Here is a 7,957-nt window from a genome sequence, read left to right on the forward strand (position 1 = left end):
TATACATGACCACTTAAGTTGTCATTAACGTTAACGACCGCCGAACCCACGGAACGGCCGAAATGTGTGTCGAGGCATTATGAAATGTTTAACAGCCTCGTCTGAGGGCCGCCTGCAAGTGTACCAAGTAGTGTATGTGCACTTTTTGTCGGCGGCTCTTGGCTGGAGCAGAGAGCCATAGAGCCCCATAGTGGTCCTGGCCGGGTAATCCAAAATTAATGGCCTGTCAGTCATACTCGTGCTACAATTTTAGCCCACTTTGGACCTGGGCCCGTGGCAGCGCAGAGCAGCTACAGCTGCGATTCCGTCTTATAGCCGGTCGTGTGCTACATCCTTTCTTTGTGTAAATTTCCGCTTTCCGTTTTCGGCAAAGTAGACCAAGAACGAGCTTAATCGAAAACGTATGAATGCAGCCGAGATCTAAAAGGCCTGCCTAGAGATGGAACCAGGTGAGTCAGTGCATTCACGAAAAGGAAAATAGATTTTTAATATATTTTAAAATCTGATTTATAATCAGTTTCTTTAATTTTTATACCCCTGCAGAGGGTATTATGATTTCAGTCAGAAGTTTGCAACGCAGTGAAGGAGACGTTTCCGACCCCATAAAGTATATATATTCTTGATCAGCATCACAAGACGAGTCGATCTAGCCATGTCCGTCTGTCTGTTTCTACGCAAACTAGTCTCTCAGTTTTTGAGCTATCGGGATGAAACTTTCCCAAAAGTCTTCTTTCTATTGCAGGTAGTATATATGTCGGAGCCGACCGGATCGGACAACTATATCTTATAGCTCCCATAGGAACAATCGGAAAAAAAAAACTTTAAAAAATTCTAGCTTCGGTGTTTTTTGAAATATTACCTTCTACTTTTGGGGATGTTATTTTTTAAATATTTCTGAATTTCAAATTAATTATTTAAAAAATCGGACTACTATATCATATAGCTGCCATAGGAACGATCGGAAAATTAATGGAAAAGTAATAGGAAATAAATTCTAGCTTCTTTGGTTTTTATTGTATTATCTTCTACTCTAGGATATGACTCTTTTAAAATATTTCCAAATTTCAAATTTCCTTTCTTGTTTAAAGTTATACATATATTGCCTTGGGCGACTTTATAATGTGTCTGGCGCCCACTTTTTTTAAGATTTAGGACAAATATAAATTAAATTTTTTTGTGTTTATTAATTTCTTTTAAAATGTAGAACCAATTTTTCAAATCGGACCATTCATTAAAAAGTTATGAGCAAAGAATGAAATTCAAGCAGTGCTTTGCTGCATTCAATCTGCAAAAATTCTAAAACTTAAAGAAAATGTTACAATTTTATTTCTCTTCTTGGGGATTTACGCCGCAAAAATTCGAATAATCCATAGAAATGTAGTTCATCCCAAATTAACGTGATTTTCTTGGCTTCATGAGTTTCCATTACCCACCTCTAGGCCAAAGCCACAGCACTTAAGCGCCTTTCGTGTTGCGCTTTTCGACTCTCCTTTTGGCCAGGCCCAGACTGTGGTTAGAGCAGCCAAGTTATTACAAGCGCAAAAATATTTTCACTTAAGTAGCTGCCACCATTTTGCTCAATTTATTTCCAACATCCCAGCTCTCATTCCCATTTTCTTTTAATTTTACACACAATTTTCGTGTAATGTTTGGCTTTCAGCTCGAGCTCTTTTGAGCGAGAACATTTTGCAATTTTGGCTAAGGGAAAAAACCGCTTCGTAATATTTAATTGAATGTTTTCTGTTAAATGTTGTACCGGCGTTTCTCCCCAGGGGCAGTCGGTCTTAAAAATAAATCATACATTCATCGCCGGCTTCCATTTGAGGCCCAAACAGATGCATATGAAATTTCGGATGCAGAAATCTGTGCAAATTTGTTGGACACTTGACTGCCACTTGTACATGCATTTGTTTGCTGTGGGTGGTTGCACCTTTTTTCAGGCTATTTCCGGGTCAACTGAGCGGAGGTTTTCTTTTTGTCAGAGTGCCACCCAAAAATATGAGTCGTTTGGGAATAAATGAAATTCACAACAATTTTTTTGACATCGTTTTGCCGAATCCATTTCTGTGCATTTGGGCATTTAACGATGTGTAAAAACGTTTGCAATTTTGGTTAATTGAATTGTTCGTTTATGCAATTTTATGGTGTCTGTATGGCAGTACAGTGAACTCAATGGGGAATATTTCATATTTAAATGGGATATTTAGGATGCACTAGCGGAGGTTTAGTTATTTATTTGGTATTTATTAGGAATTTATTACTTGCTGGTCTGCAATTTTAAATGTGCAGACTGTAGAATGTCTGGAAATAAAAACCTTTTAATTATTAGTGATTGCTAATGTTATTTAAATAGCTAAACAAGAAGAAAAATGTTAGCTATGCTTTATTTTCTGTATGAAACCCATACTTTCCACTAGTTGCTTACGCTAGCAAACTCCAACTTTCAATGCCTGTTGGGGATATATATTTAACTTAGTCTAAGTACCGTCGAGAGAAAGTGTTTAAGCAAGGAGCCGTCGTCTACGAGTTCTGATTATCTGTAAATCAAATGTAATGAGATACAGTTTGAGCTAGGATTACACTTACACGACTCACACGAGTCTCCCGGGAGAAAAGACGGAAAGGAGAAGGCTGAAGGCAGAAGGAGCGGTTATTTTTACAGCCTCAGCGGAATACGAAGTGCGAGCTTTGTTAGGAATCGGCTGGCAGGACATCCCTGGGATTTAGGGTCGACCGTCGACCGTCGACTGCGAAGCGAGTGACCCATAAAATATCACGTATACGCAGGCCACATGGCCGCAGGAGGGCGTATGATGAACTAACACGAACATATGCTCGTGTGTGTGGATGCGTTTTTATGATTTGTGGCATAAGGCCCAAGCAGCAGCTGATTGTAAATCTATGCGGGCTTCGAGAACCGCCATCCCCGAAAGCCGAAAACCTCCAGTGCGGTTAGTCAACCGCGAAGAGAGAGGGAAATCGTTTAAAGTATGTATGTAGGTATGTGGGAAATGGGGGAATGGGGGCAGAGGATGGATTATATTCGCCGGGGTCAAATCCTCTGCGGTTTTGCAAGCTGTCGCCTTCATCTTTAAACTTTAATGGCCAGCCAAAAGTTTTCGGCCGAGTCTAAGCTTTAGTCAACAAAGACTTGGGCACGTCTTGGCCACAGCCAGATGCTTCCGTTCTAGCAGAAACCGTCGTCCTTATCCCCCTGCCCCCCGTCCCTGGTTAATTCCCAGTACGTGTCCTGTTAGCGAAACGTTTTCCAAATATTTATTTATTATTTACTCTCGTCCACCTTCTTGTTGGCCTTCAAGAGAGCAGATAGGCGAAATACGAAAAAATAAACTAAAAATGTTGCGGGCGAAATTTGATTTAGCTGCTCTCTGACATCGGGTCTTAGTGGCTCTATTTATCTACGTGACGTTTTCGAGGCTCTTTAGCCAGATAAAAACTGAAAGCTGTCAAACAGGGCGTATACTTAATATTAATTACAGTAAGCAATAGCAAAAAATGCTCCCTGATAATCTGCTCCTCGCCTTTTTGTTTCATTGTTAGCAAAAGGATCTATACCATCGATAAGCATTGTTCGATTAATGGAATTCGTGCACTGCTAGAAAAATGCTCTCCCCCTTTGTAAACCATAAACAAAGTTGAGTAATTGTCTAATTAAGTCATTAACTAAATTACTTGAGCCGCTTTTTGCTGAATAATGTTCGAATCGTATTCCAAACTAAGCTAATTACTTGTTATGTGCCAAGAAATTCCTAATTGTTGGCTGTTGCTGCTGAAAGTGATTGATGTTTACGAGAAACGTTTTATGGCCCAGTGGAAATTGCTTTAAGAATTTATGTTAATTTCCAATATTTTTCCTGAACTATTTGTTAAATATTTTTGTAATTTATCTGAAATTTTGTTTCATAATATTACCCTTTCAAAAAGATGTTCAGTATTTAAAGGCTTTCCTTTCTTTTCTCGCAGTGCCAACACTTTCATTTCGTGTAAGTGAAGGGCCAGACAGAAATCTAGAAATCTTCCACATGCATTGAGAGCGTAAACCATTCCCCACCACTTGCAATTAACACTAAAATTAATTCATATTAATTAAGGCTCAGGGCCGGGACCAAATGAGAACACACTTAATGCCCGGGGCTGTTAGCTTTTATGGGACTCAAATAGAATGAGGGCGGGGCAGGAGCACTCCAGACTCAGTCGAACAAATACTGACCTCAACAAGGCAAATGTAATAAATAAGAGAAAGGCACAACAAATTGGTAGGACGGATCTGGGGGTAATGGGCAAACCCTGACCAGACATAACAACATTCATTAATAAGCACAAACGAAATTGCTGCCCAGCTGGATATGGCTAGAACCGAAAGGAAAGAAAGAACACGATACAAAAAACCCAAACTCGGCCAAATGAAGGCAACAAAGCATAACGAGAGCACGCATAATATTAATAACATTTAATAAGTTGCCGAGAATTAGCAGTGGGGTAGAAAAAGTTGGAAAAACTGATTTGGTAATTATGATGGATTTTTAAAACGTATCAAATTCTAGCCAACATATTATACGCAGACCCTTATGAATACAATCCCAATTAAGCAAAATCCCCGCCATTAAACTAATTAACCTTCATTTAAAACACTTCTGGACCATTTAACAAGCTGAATGGTGAGGGAATATCCGGGAATCCTTGCTCTGAATAAGGGCCAATGTTTTGTGCCCAGCAACATTAACTATATACAATTTCACACCTTTTTCTGGCATCAACTTTATTTCGGATTCTCCCTTTGTTTTCTTGTCACCAACTGACAGGTGAACAGTTGTAACTGATGTCAAGTTGACGTTAAGTTTTTCATAAATTTTTTGCCGTAAAATGGTAAGCTTTGCAATCAGACCCACCAAAAACGTGGCACTAAAAGTTTGTGACATTTGAGAGAAGTAAAATAAAATTTGGAATACCTACAAACGGAGCTGCGAAATAAATGGGGCCAAAAGGTATACAAATATTTATACAATTACTTTTAAATATTTTTATAAATTTTATTTAAATGTGGGAATATAAGAATCATAATAAATAATTTTCAATTTACACTAAATATTTTAAATTTGAATACAAATATTTCAACCTATCTGGAAAATTACCACTTTAGAAATCTATCAGGAGCAAATATTCCTGCAGTTTAAGATACATCCTTATTTAGAGCAGTTCAAACAGTTAAATCTTGAGTGAACAATGTCTTAATGCTGCCCCATTCAAGAAAATTTCAAACATGGCTCAGATTCCCGTGCGAAACTTTCAGGCGTAAATTTCAATCAAGCGACTAATGTGGGTGGCTGGCACTTTGCTCTTGTTCGTGTTACGCCCCCGTACAATTTCTATAAACACAGACCGCCCACCTTGGGTGATATGTAGATGCGGATATTTGGCGGTAGTTCTTAGACTTGGGGCACAGGTGTCGGCAACTACACGACGCCTGATTGCCTACTGTGAGCAGACAGCCTCGAATACATTAATGTTAATGCGCCTCTTGCCGGCGGCCAGAACTGAGCATCCAACCACCAAGTGACATCGTTAAACTAACTGCCAAAGTAAATCATATTCGTATGAAACTTCAGGCGGCAATTTCGGGTATAACAATAATCTGGGAAAGGGAATGGGGATGGAGATGGCAACCCAATCGAAAAGTATATGTGGCGAAGGCAGAGATGGTGCCACAATTTGTCTGGGTAAACATTGTGCATCAAACTTGGATCCAGTCAATCAAATTAGGTATAATTAGGGAGTTCAATTCTCCAGCGAGGTCTGCCTGGTAATTTGGAATGAGTAAATAGCTTGTAAAATGTGCCCAAAAACAAGAGAGAAGGGATTTCGGTGAGGATTACTCTAATATTTAAAGTGTTAGTAGGTTATAAATAATTGTAATTAATTTATGTATATATAATCGTTGAAGATTTCAACAGCTAGACGAGAGAAGATATGTTTAAATACACCCCATAAATTCCAATAAATAAAGTTTCCATTTTATAATACACATTTTAGCTAAGCAAGACCTTAAAGAGACCTATAAAAAATCTAGCATTTTGTTTAGTTATCATAAAAGATAGAACCAACATTTTTCCCTAACGTTTCCAATCATTCTTCCGGCAATTTCTTTTCTTCGGGCGGGGCGTTCATTATATAAACACTTTTGCTTACGATGCATCCAAGGTCGCACATGGCCAATTTCGATGATGAATTTTGGCATAAATGCAGAACCATCGATAAAGGAGTACCCGCGTAATGCGGCAACGGGAACAGAATACTTTCACGCACAAGAAAAGCCAAGGCAGTGCGATACAGATTTTCCAGCTACAATTGTGCGGGCCAACGAATGGCAGAGTCATGAATCATGAGCCAGGCGGAAGATGAAAGAGAAGTCCGAGGAAAAGCCGAAAAAAATCACACACAAGGAAGACCCTTGCAAACGGCAGCAGAAAACCCCCGAAAAGAAGAAGGTAACACTGTAAAGGAGGGCAAGAAAAAATTACTTATCTGCGAGCCAAAATGATTTATTGGCCCAAATGGCAAGCAAATAGCATTAAAAGCATGCTGGGGCCACGACCGAAGGGTTTTCCTTGCATAAATTACCCCACGAGAGATGGGGATTCAAAAATCCTGCAGTTCTCTTCGATCTTAGGCGGTCCACACGGGGCGTGGCAGGGCGTGTCTTGACCGGGCTAGTAAACTATGCAAACAAATAGCCAACTTATTTGGGGGCCAAAGTAAATTGTACAGACCAGCGCAGAATTCGTGCTGCAAAGCAACAGCTGTCGGAACACTCAAAGTGGGCTGTGAAATATCAGGGAAATTACACAGCTTACAAACTGCACAGTCATCTTAAAAAGAAGAGAAATCAAATGGAAAATTTCCAAGCAATAATTGAGAGGCAAAATAATAATATTTCTGGAATTTTTCTATCACTTATTATAAAGAAATTATTTTCTTGTTTTCCTTTTAAATGAAAATACCTCAAAAAGGTTGTGGAAAAATATGCATATTTTTATTTTCCATTTTCTCTCTTCAACATTAAAGTTCTACTCACCAAAAAGAATGAATACAAATCCTCTGCATTTTGTTATCATTTTTCCACCATTTTCAACTGGTTAGCTTTTGCCTACCTCCATGCAAATAAAGCGTAATACAGTTTGGTTGGGGAGATCTCAATTAAATCCGCTTATCTAGTATTTACACTGGCCAATTTCGTTATTTTTTTCCTTTCTATCTTTTTTTTTTACGTTCCCATACAAAAGCGATTTATTGTCTGTTGTTTTAGGCAAAGGGCAAATATTTTGACTCGCCCGCCAGTAAAGCGCACTATATGGCCCATATATGTATGCTATCCATGGTAATCCACTTACATAGTGAATAAAATAGTTATTTCTGCCAGGCAACATGTTGCTCGGGCGCTCGGAAAGGGTTTGCCTCTTTGTTGATGTTCAATCAACCGTATTCGTTAGTTCGTTAAAAAATAATAGTTTTCAGTTCAGCAGTGGCCGGGACAGGGTACCGTAAATATTAAAACAAGACAAACAATTCCCCAGCCATTCGATGCCTCATCGAATATTTTTGGAGCATATTGAAACCCAATGAAATGAAATACTTTGTGTAAAAAATAAATAAAAATTCATTGAAAGCTTGGCACGTAGAAATTGTGGTATAAGTTCAATCGGGATGGAAAATAACAATAGGCTTTGGTGTAGGGTCATGAGCCAAATCCAATAATAGGTTAGGTTCTTACAGAAAGTAAAAATATACCTTTAAGAATTTAATAAAAAGCAAACAAATTTATTCATGGAATTCCACAGTCAGTGGGCCAACTAAAAATAAATGGAATATTTTGCTCTGCCTTTTTTTCTTAATTTTAAGTACAATGGATGGTGTGGAATGCAAAGGCATTATTTGGATT

This window comes from Drosophila takahashii, chromosome 3L, assembly GCF_030179915.1.
Source record: "Drosophila takahashii strain IR98-3 E-12201 chromosome 3L, DtakHiC1v2, whole genome shotgun sequence".
NCBI classification, from domain to species: domain Eukaryota; kingdom Metazoa; phylum Arthropoda; class Insecta; order Diptera; family Drosophilidae; genus Drosophila; species Drosophila takahashii.